Source organism: Neltuma alba, unplaced genomic scaffold (assembly GCF_004799145.2).
Source record: "Neltuma alba isolate B1F8T4 unplaced genomic scaffold, ASM479914v2 tig00000954_pilon, whole genome shotgun sequence".
NCBI classification, from domain to species: domain Eukaryota; kingdom Viridiplantae; phylum Streptophyta; class Magnoliopsida; order Fabales; family Fabaceae; genus Neltuma; species Neltuma alba.
Window position 1 is genome coordinate 2,004 of NW_021632270.1, and position 11,724 is coordinate 13,727.

The following is an 11,724-nucleotide window of genomic DNA, read 5'->3' on the forward strand; positions in this document are numbered from 1 at the left end:
TTAATTATTGAATGTGTTTTGGAGTGTGGAGATGCATTGTGGATTCTTGAGCAGCACGTGGAACTCTCCTTTGTGATTTCATGTGTACATCTTGCAACCTCTCCTAATGATGCCGTTCTTGCATACAGAAATAAAGCAAGGTGATAGCGTTGCATGTACAGGGAAAAGTCCTGACAGTAGGTAGGTTAGTAGCTAATGCCTAGTGGTTAAGAATGGGAAAGGGAGGTCCTATATAAGTAGAAGTAGACTCCCTTTATATTGGTGATGATTGATGAATACAATTGTTTTTCAAGTCTTCCGTCCATCAAAGTGGTGTTAGAGCTTATCTCTGGCTTGATGGTGCCAGATACTTGATTACACAAATGAAACAGCAGCCTTGATATTACTACAGCTGCCACATTGGGGTGATCATATTAGAAATGTAAAATTTCTTTTTATTTTCAAATCAAAGCCTCAAATAAAAGGGCTTCGTGAATTGCCAAGACAACTTTTTCAGAGAATGATTATTCCGTTTAGTAATTATGTTGCCTTGCGTGTTATGTAAATACCTTAAATCTATAACTATTGTATATGCTCTATTTCTTTTTTGAAATCCATATATGATAATTATAACTGTAAATACAAACATGAAACAGGCGATATTTTACCAGGTGCAATAAATCCACTCAAAACAAGAGCAAAAACCAAAATATCAGATCAAAGGCACAAAACCAAGTTTTTTTAAATCAAAAGGGGGAAAAAAAATACTGATGGGCATAACATAAATGGTAAAAATAAAAAATAAAATGCATCACGGAACGCAAGCAGTAAAATAGCAATCACAAAAGAAATCCAAACTCGTGCAGTAAATAAGAATTTTGGAAGACTAAACTGTTCATGGAAACAGCAAAAGTTAATAATCTGAAATAATCAATACTTATTTTTTACAAGAAAAATAACAACCAAAATTTATGAAAAGAATTCACTTCAAATACTCCAAAATAAACAATAAAATCTCAAATAAGATACCTGGCCGTGTCCATCCACAAAACCATTGCAGTCAGGTCTTTCTTGACTCAATACCAACTTATGCTCCAACTGCTTGACTGAATCCATGTACTCCAACTGGCATTTCAACCTCTCTTTCTACAATGCGTGATACAACTTACAATGAACGCATAAAGAGAGAAGAGGGTTAAAAGAACTCAAGAACCATCAAGTTCAAAGTCTAAGCTGCCGTAGGTTATCAAAAAATATGCAGCAAAGGGCAGCATATGTCAGCTTCAAAATTACAATGTAGAATTAGCTCATATTGCTAAATTATCAATTATCCAAGGATAATTTTTTACAGTTTATTGGGTTAAGAGATATTAAAAGTAGGAAAGTCTTGGAGCTAAAGGCATTATTACCCTACTAAGTATTAAGATTTTATATTAAGTATTGTAGGTTTTGCATAATATATATATGTATATGTGTCTATATCTGAGAACTTATAGTATTAGTAAAATAAGAGATACAGCAATGGTCAAGCATCACCTACGATGGAAACTCACATCTATAGAACATGATTAATAAATTTAATACGGTAGTGCGCTCAAGATATAGACTATGATCACTTATAGATACAAACCTCCAATGCATCTGTGAAATTCCTCTCAACTTCAGCTATACGACTTTGAGCCTCCAAAGTTATTTTTTCAACTTCAGCCTCAAAAGCTTTCTGCTGCCTTTCATTTTCTGCAATCAACTTATCTACTTGTACCTCAAACCTCCGGGCCAAGCTTTTATAATCAAATTCCTCCTTTATTTTCAACATATTCTCAACTTTCATTGCCTACGTGACACAAATGACACTTAACCAATCAATCATGCAGCCATGTAAATCATCAATAACATCTTATGTTTGATATTACAAGAGATGTGTAATCGAGAAAAGGACAGTAAGTCTATAAAATACAGATCATCTGTTAACCATAAAATTTTACTGATCCATGGTCAAAAATACTGGCAACTAGCACAACTCATTTAACAGCCATTTTAAGGTTGACAAACGGCACGAGGAGGAAAACCATACATCTTCCAGATTTCTTAGGCAATGAGACTCTTTATCCAACAATAAGATCACCAAATATTTTAGATATAGTTCAAATATAGAAAAATTAATATTAACAATTAAATAGTTCATAAAACTGGGGGAAAATATATACAACAGGTAATGTAGGACACGAGAGGGGAAGGGGGAGGAAGAAGAAGAAAGAGGGAGAGAGTAGAGATAGGAGGAAAGAAGTGAGAACTAGAGAGTAAAGGGGGAGAGTGATTGCAAAATAATGAACATTACTCCAATGGCAAAAAGTCTACCAATCTAAGGCTATTTGTAGAGCTCTATTCCTAGTTAATCTAGGCTACTGTAATCCTAAAAGACATGATAAACTTTATTTAGATTTAAAAGATACTAAATCTTTGATCAGATAATCCCAAATAAAATAAGATAGGATAACAGGATAAATCATATAAACCTAAATATACGAAATTTATAAGATAGGGAAAATTAATCTTTTGGTCCCTGTATTTTGACTTTGTTATAACTGAGTCCCTAAATTTTGACTCGATGCAACTTAGTCCCTATAGTTTTGACTTGGTTCTTGGACTTTAACCTACAGCACCCCAGTCCCTACAGTATTAAATACTTAAAACCTTAGTCCCTAGGCTTCAAAAAATCTAAAATTTGGGGACCAATACTTTAAATAATTAAAGCTATAGGAACTGAGCTGCACCAAGTCAAAATTCAAGCCTAAGTTTCAACGGGGTCAAAGCTACACAGACTGACTTGCATCTAAATAAAATTTGAAAACCCAAAAATTACTTTTCCCAAAAAAGACAAGTTAAATCCTGATTTAAATAAAAATGACCTACATCAGATAAAGTCAACGAATCCTAATAGAATTTAAAATATCCTCAAGTATACTCCCCCTGATTATATTCGCAAATTTCACATTACTATTTAGTGCATATTGTATTTATATGCTAAAATATACACATATAAGTCTAGTTATCCATGAATATGAAAACTGACCCTTTGGCCAAACAGTATAGTACTTGCAGTCTCTCCACGATGACGTGGAGACGGTCCAATAGTTACAATCAAAGAAGTCCTAGCAGTACCTGCAAATTGTTTAAGAACTCATTAGGATAACATGACACGGCTAAAATCACAATGGGTATCAACAGCTAGGAAAAATGTATAAGAAGTTCCCCATCTGTATGTCAGACAGACAAGTCCTCACTAAAAGACAAAATGGGTATATAGGTCATTTCCTCAAATCATGCACCTAATGCCAAAAGATGATCTAAAGACCATTTCATCAATTCCATTTTTAGCAATGAAATGACTGGAATATCCCACCATGTTTTTGTCCTTTAGGAACAACTAAGGGCCTTTTACTTCAAAAACATGAAGACTGAGGCTGCCAATAGACACATGACGTGTACAAATTTAGTTATACATTGAAAAATAGATGTGTATGCACGCGAGATGAAAGAAGACACTGTATTAAGTATTCAAAAGATCTAATAAGCACTAAGCAAGCAGTCTATAGAGGTGGGTTGTAAACCAAGACTTTTACGACACAATGAGGGGAGGAAAACTTTCAGATGCATATCATGTTAATTTTTCAAACTTGTATCCCCCTCCTGCAACAACTGAAAACCTTAGACAAAGAGAAAGCACTTCAGGACAGAACAAAATAACAACAGCATTTAAGAAGCAGTGAATAAAAGCTGCCCATTCTCTTTACATGTTAAAATAGCAACAGCTAACAATAAAGAAATGTAAAACACATATTCTACAGCAAGCCAAACAGGGGCTTGAGAAACCAAAACTGGTGTCTTAAACCATAAATCAAATTTAATAGCAAATATATTTTTATTTAGGTTAAGTTCGAATGTTCAATAGCATGAGATCGGACACAACATATTATGGCATCTTACCACCAAAAGAATCTCTAAGCAATCTGGTGAGTTTGGAATCACGAATTGGAACATGAGCACTGTTCTCTGCCAGAGCATTAATGCATTTCCCAATGCGCTAAGTGAGAGATTTATAGATTTAGCTTCCTCTAGCATTTGTCCTTCACTCCCTGGTCAGGAGAAAAGAGATGGAAAATTTTAGCACATATTGACATACAAATACAAGCTATTAGACCATCAACATATCAATACGAAATATAAAACCTCCAGCAAGATGCACTTTTCACACATGAATAGCTTTGACTCATTTTTAGGACTCCATATAATGTACAAAGAAATGAGTTTTGTTGCAGTTAAGGCAATGACCAACACCAAGTAGATGCATGAAAGTCAAAATCCCAGTGGGAATGATGCTAGGCCATGTTATAGGGGTAAAAATGTAATATTTCAAGATATTTATCATCCAACAAATAAATAAGGGCATCTTTATTGATGAAACATCAAGTAATCTTTATTGCATCTCTTCTCTAGAAAATGAACGTGTGAAAAACAACAAAGCAGATCTATTGACGAAACCAAAACTTGTTCACACAGATGTCAGCATGCCTCATGCATGCAAAAGATACATAAGAAATGCATCTAGAGATGTCCCTAAGATGAAATTCATCATTTCATATCATATAGAAAATTTTTAGATAGAACAATATCTCAAGTTAAGCATATACCTGACTTGTGGATACGCTCTGAACCTGCTAAATCTACCACAACCAGCTTGCTCTTTCGAACAAGTGGTTTAGGAGGTTTGGTCAAATGAGAAGAGTCATTATTTTCATTAGAAGAAATATCTCCACCTTCTAAGACAGACCTCTTAACATGTACCTGTAAGAGAAAGGGTTACTTCATTATTGCATACTGTTTATAAAAAGTTACAAAATCGGTAGATTTCCAAATTTGGTTTATTGATTCAAGGCATATATAAAAATAAATTAACTCATTAGAAATAAGCTTCTTTATTCACCATCAGAATAGCATGGCTACGAGAAGATTCAGTATTCAACTTTGTGTTAGCAGCAAAACGGTGAGCTTCCCCCACTCTTAGCAACTCCAAAAAACTCTGCTGGTCTCTGATTTCTACAAGTGTAGCCCCAGGCAAAGATACATCACCAGTTCTTGGATCTTCCACAATGGGAATGTTATCATTCGCAGGATTAAGCAAGTCCTGGAGAGACTCCATGTAAAGCTACACATTTTTCAAGGATCAAAAACGGATTAAACATTTTTAATAAATTTAAAATAGCTTATGAATACAATATAATAAAAGAACAGCATGAAAAAGCCAAATAGACATCCAATTTTCCAATTATTAAAATGGAATCACTGAGTTTACAACTTGAAAACAAGAGATCTAAAAGTTGATGCACGTGAAGCAAAATCCAGTAATGTACTTAAAAGTATAGAACCTGCAAGTATGAGACGGTGACTGAATCAGTTTCTGGAGATAGATCTGCTAAAATATCCTCCATGGAACGAACCATGATGCCACGACTGGAAGCATCGTCTTCCCCCAATTGTCCAACAGTAAAAGTTTTCCCAGTGCCTGTTTGGCCATAAGCCATTACCGTCCCATTATATCCATCAAGAACACTCTAAACACCAGATTGCCAAAACAAGTCAAGTCAATAATACAACAGAAAAAACATGGAAGCCCATATATTGAAACATTGTGCTAAAATTAAACATGATTGAAACATTAAGCCAACATTCAAGATTATTGAAACATTGTAAGATGATGCTCAACCAATCATAAAAGGCATCAAGTACAACAAAACTAGATAGCTCACCAAAACAAACAAACAAAAAAAAACTCGATTAAAAAAAATTGCAACTTAACAAACCTCCACCACTGGCTTAGCAACAACTTCATAGACACGCTTCTGTGATGCAAATTCAGTAAATACTTCATCAAATTCATATGTGTCTGAATCCCAATTGTTTTTCCGAAGTTTCAGCCTTTTAAACTGAAAGTAAATTAAAAAAGCAAAAAAAAAAAAAAAAGGTTTAATCTGAAGGAAGGCTAAAGAATTTAACAAACCAAGATGTGTAATTATAAGTAAAAATACACTGCCGCGTCTACAGAAAGGTAATCAAACGGACTCACCTCAGGTTGCAATTCAACACAGTCAGCAAAATCAGCATCCGCCACCATTTCTTCAGCATTTCGAGGTCTCAATCTTACAGCCACTCGAACTCTCCCAGGTACTATCAAACCATGATGAGGAAAATAGCACAACAACAAAGTCATACCAAGACCCAATTATAAGCAAAGGAATGACAAGAGCAATTTAAATAGCTATTTTCATCTTAAGCATCAATTTTCAAATTCCATGGCCAAGTATAGATCATTCTGGGTTCTAAATACATAACAAGGATATTGCAAAACAAACCCTGAAACATCTTCAGCTTCTAGACATATTGGCCATTAAATGCCTTTATTTACTCATAACAAACTGCTCTATAGCCCTTTATCATCACCAGTAACAAAAATTCATATGCCAGAAATTCACCAGACAAACTTGTGCTAGAAGGCAATTTACCTGCCAAACCCACATCATCCATTTCACAGCAAGTTTAAAATTTAAATAATGCCAAACTCATCATACACTAAATCAGCATCTAATGAAGAAATTTCAATTTTAATAGCATATGCTGATAACATTGTTGTCACTGGAAACTGTCTTGATGGGATTACTAAATTGAAGAAGTCAGCTACCACTAGGTTAGAAGTGAAGGACCTAGGATAGTTATGCTACCTCTTAGAAATGGAGGTGGCAAGGACATATTAGAGTATTGTCTCACAAAGAATGTATACCTTAGACCCTCTCCACGAAATGAAAAAATAAGGATATAAACTATTGAAGCCAAAAAACTAAGAAGGCCCACATAGTTCATGATTGCTAGTATTCTAGATCTCTCATTTCCATTGATACGTGTCACTATGTAATGGTCACTAATCCCTATAGATAGAATCAATACTGTAACCTCTTAATATGAAGAAATGATTCATGTGCACTGTGATTCTGTCTTTTAGCTTTATCAATTCTGCCTCAATATAAACCAACTAAAACTCACATGGCCTCCACCTACAAGTCATAAGTACGGACTTAAGCAGGAGAATGCCCTATTAGATATTGGACAAATCAGAGATTGGGAGCCAAGCTAACTTATCTTTCTCATACACATCATGAAGTCAGCTTTATGTAAGTGTGGCTAGTCAGTTAGTGAACAAGCCAACTGGAGAGAATTTAAAAATAATCTATAGGGTCCTAAAGTATCTAAATCTTACAGCCAGTACCAAGTTCTTTAAAAAAGAAGGAAGATGTAGGTGCTAGAGTTTATCAGACGCATAAAATAATCTTGGTCCACATAAAAGATAAAATTAAAAGCAAGTAGCGGTGGCAAAAAGTAGTGCAAAAGCATAGTCTTCTGCATTTGCCTTTGCCATTTGTAAAGGGGTTTTGGACACCAAGAAAAGTCCCAAAAGAATTAGATATTCCTTTTTTATAATAGAATTAGATATTCCTTTTGAAATGAATAAAAAATGTGATGTGTAAAAACATGGCCGCAATAATTATTATTCATTCCTAGAGATAATTGCTACACAAGATCACAAGTATTTAGGAGGATTTAACACCATCAATGAAGATTGCCCAGATCTAAAATCACATCAAATCTCCTTTATATTCAGATTTTGTGTAACAATCCAATCCTTATTTGTCAACATCATTTTCTTTCCCTTTTCTTCTCTTATGGAGATTAGTGCTTTATGGCTGTAACAATATTTTCCCATTCTACCTTTTAGACAGGATCTGAAGTGTAACCTGCAAGTCCCTCCTTCCTCTATTTATTATCAGCCAGAACCCCTGTTCACGTATGAAGAATTTTGCCCGAATAAATAAGAATTATACATGAAATTTTTCATGATTACAGAGCTAGGCTTTCAAAACCTACTCCATGCCCAAATACAACTTTCAGACTACCAACAACCTTAACCCCACTGAAACCATGGCCGAACCCACTACCAAAATGAATCCTGCAGAAAATCAAGGGGCTAATGATGGTGCTTCAATTTACATTGCAGGCCATAAACTCAACAGCTACTGAGGTATAACTATCCACTTTGAAGTAGGTCTGTAACTGTTCATTTGTGGCAAAGGGAAGGAAGGGTACCTCACTGGTGAAACTAAATTGCTGGTAGCAACAATTCTTAAGTACAGAACTTAGAAAGCGAAGAACAATCAAGCAGTGGTGCGATCACAAATTCTATAGAGCTGACTATCAGTGGAACTTCCATGTATTATAGACTGCTTCAGAAATTTGGGAGGCAGCTCAAGAAGCATATGAAAGTGTGACAGATATTTGAAATTGATTGTACCCACTACCAAGTAAAGCAAAGTAAAAGACATGCAAACCAATATTTTAATGAACCCTCTCAATGTTGACAGTAGCCAGATCAATTGAAGACATACACATGGATCTTCCCAGAAGATGCAGAAAACTACTGGAAGATTGATGAAAAGAGACACCTAAAACTTTCTGAGGGACCTTCATATCAATTAGATGATATCTAGGTACTAAGTGTCGTCCCACACTAAAAGCTGTTTTTTTCCTCAATTTAGGAGATTACAAAGCAGGAAGAAAACTCTACAAAGGAATATTAACAACGATGGACAGACCTCTCATGGTGCTGATTTAGTATTCCATAGGCAACCTAGCAATGCAAATAATAAATTTAAGCCCACAGCTAATAATGATAGCAAGAAAAATGGAAAGGGCTGGTTTGATCACTGTTAAAAAGGTGGGCACACCAAGGACAACAGCAAGAAGGTTGTTAAAATACATGTGTGTTTTTCCATGTCATTTACAGCTTTGCATTGTATTTGCTTTGTTTCTTCATTTTTGGTTAGAATTAGTAAGGCCAAGAATGACAGGTTAAATAAGGCAAGCCTGTTGCCTCTCTCCTATATAATTTTTCAAGGAGGAATGAATACTCTATCAACCAGCATACAGAAAATCTCCTCTTGGCCACATACACAATATGAAGGCCATGCTAAGATTTGGTCAGTTCCAAGCCCTGAACACCAAAGCCCTAGGAACTGTATCACAGGATTCAGGTGCAGGTGCTTGGTGGAGAAAAATATCTCCAACGGTCTCAAAGTATCCTCCTCATATTCAATCGAAGACAGAGGCAAGGAAGAATAAATTGATAGCAAAGCAACGCCCCATTGGGTCAATAATGAATGATCCAAAGCATGCCCTTGGAGGGCAACCACGATATATCCTGGTTGGTGAATTTGATGACCCTCGAATTTGGACACACATTCATAGATTACGACACGAGAGACTTCCAGGAGGCTGCTAAGATTCGTACTCCTTTGATTCCAATTCAAGTGTTATTCAAAGTCAAAGGGCAACTCCACAAGCTCGTATGGGGTAACATGTTTGCTATGGTTTATTATAACTCACTTATCAAGCTGTGGCAGCAAGTCAACATGTATGAAGTGCACCCCTAGGCACATACGAAAGACAAAAAATGTTTTCAAAATTTTGTAGAATGCAAAAGACTAAAACGCCCCATAAACAATTCATTTTATACTTTCTTCTTCCTCCTCCTTCCTACCACCACCTCACCCCTAAAACGCTCAATTGTGGTTTCTTCTTGAACATTGATCACTCCTCAAGCTAATTGACCTTCTTCTGTGCAAGATAAGAGCAAGGCTTTGGGTTTTTGATATGGTTTTGGGAGGTGTTCAAATATGGAGTTCACTGAAAAGGAATTAGAAATGAAAAATTAGGCTGGAGAAGCCATGGTAGCACAATGTAGTGAAATACTCAATACGTCATGCATAAAACCTTCCAAGTAAATTAATTGTGATCAAACGAAATCAGGCACCAGGGAGACTGACAATGACAAACAGTGGAGCTCAACAGATGGTGAGGATCAATGGAGCTCAGTGGTAACAGATGGTAATGGCAAGTGAACTCGAACCTGACGACATGAGTACATCTCATCACTCTTCCTCCAATCTATATCTGCATTTTGCTTTCCCACCATGTTTGTAACTACAACCTCATCACTTCAAAGCAAGCCAAACGTAGTCTCCCATTTAATTCCACCAATACTTCCCCTCTCTCCTTACTAAAAATCTATAACTTTCTCGCGCATCTTCAACCTACCTCATTGCCAGAGATAAAGAGGGAGAAGGAGAGGACGAACAAAATTCCACTCCTACTCTGAACTAATTAAAAGGTTAAATAAGGGAATTTCCTCCCGACACTCTTGATCAATCTATTAGATAGAATATGATGGGTAAAAGTAAAGTAGCACGCAGATTCTATATTGAAAAACCAAACAAAGCCAAAATGAAGTTGCATTTCTGTAGTACATAAAACAAAATGATATGCCACATATCGCCATTTTTACAAGCTGATACTCGTTCTTTCAGGAGCACCAACCAGCATTAGGATTTACAAAAGGTTAAAAAAAAGGCACTAACCTCCGTCTCCGTTTCTAGCTGACAAAGACGCCGGGCTACTCCGGCGAAGAGCGGATCCCGAAGACTGCGATGAAGGAGGAACCCTTGGTTTAAACGACGTCGCTTTAAGATTGGCACCCGCCGAAACAAGCCGATCGAGCTTAGCAGTCCCCCTTTGGGCGCCATGTCTGTGAACGTTGGAGGCCATTGGCAAAGAAAATCAGTACGAGTTTCCGAAACTCACAGGATTTCAGCCATCTCAATGGATGATAAGGCTCTCGTCGTCGTTGTTCAAATTCAAAGGCATGGCTGCCAGTAAGCCGCCCCCGGGGGGGCTGTTGTTCCGTTGGTGCAGGTGAGAAGGAGCCAGAAACCGTCGAAGATTGGTGGTAGAACCTGCTACACTGCAGCAAGAATAAAGAATCTGTTTTCCTTGCTAACTGTGAAACTGTACTGTGAATGTAGCAATGGCATTGACTGAAGTAGCCAGCAAGTCCTGCGGAGAACTGAAGTGAAATGTTCCGTTCCAAACTTTCAATTCAGATGGGAGAGAATAAGTTTTATTTTGGAAAAATTGGACTTGTTAAAAATTTAATTAGAAAATAGTACCTAAAAACTTGGAGAAATCACAAATAAAGACCCTCGAATTAGTAAAATCACTCTATGGTCACCTGAATAAGTCAAATTACCATGAGGGACCCGGTCTCAAATTGCAATTAGCAAATCACACCTAAAAGACTAAAATACCCTTCAATTACTCAGATTCAATAACGAAGGCAAACATTGGTGAGAGACCTCTTCTTTCCTTCTTCTCCTCGGACTTCCTCTCCCTCTCTTCTTCTTTCTCTTTCTTCCTTGGGTCAAAGCAGCATCTTCGTTGGGTCTCCTCCATGGCGAATGGTCTCATGAGGGGCAAAGAGGGCTTTCGAACTCCTTGCATAGGATATCAGTAGGGAGAAGAGAGGAAGGTGGTCGGTGACGGAGGAATGGAAGATTTGGGACGACTTTCTACAATTCTAAAACAAGGAGTGATTACGACCTTTTTGTTGAACAATGGCGATCAACCTTATGGATCATTTTCTCTGTTAGCAAAGAAGAAGAAGGCTGAGTTCTTTAAGCTGTTGATAGAAGCTACAGGGTTCGCTGGTTTGAATATTTTAAAGATTTTGAAGATGGTCTAGTTGAATACTGTCTTCTTTTTGTTTGCTTGTTTCTGGGAATCGATAATCTTCTCATTTGATTTAGA

At 36.6% G+C, this 11,724-nt stretch overlaps 1 pseudogene; it reads right to left on the reverse strand.

Moving 5' to 3' along the window:
* Nucleotides 1-1,008: 1,008 nt before the first annotated feature.
* LOC114749041 (kinesin-like protein KIN-UB) lies at nt 1,009-10,995 on the reverse strand (annotated as a pseudogene).
* Between the last annotated feature and the right edge of the window lie 729 nt (nt 10,996-11,724).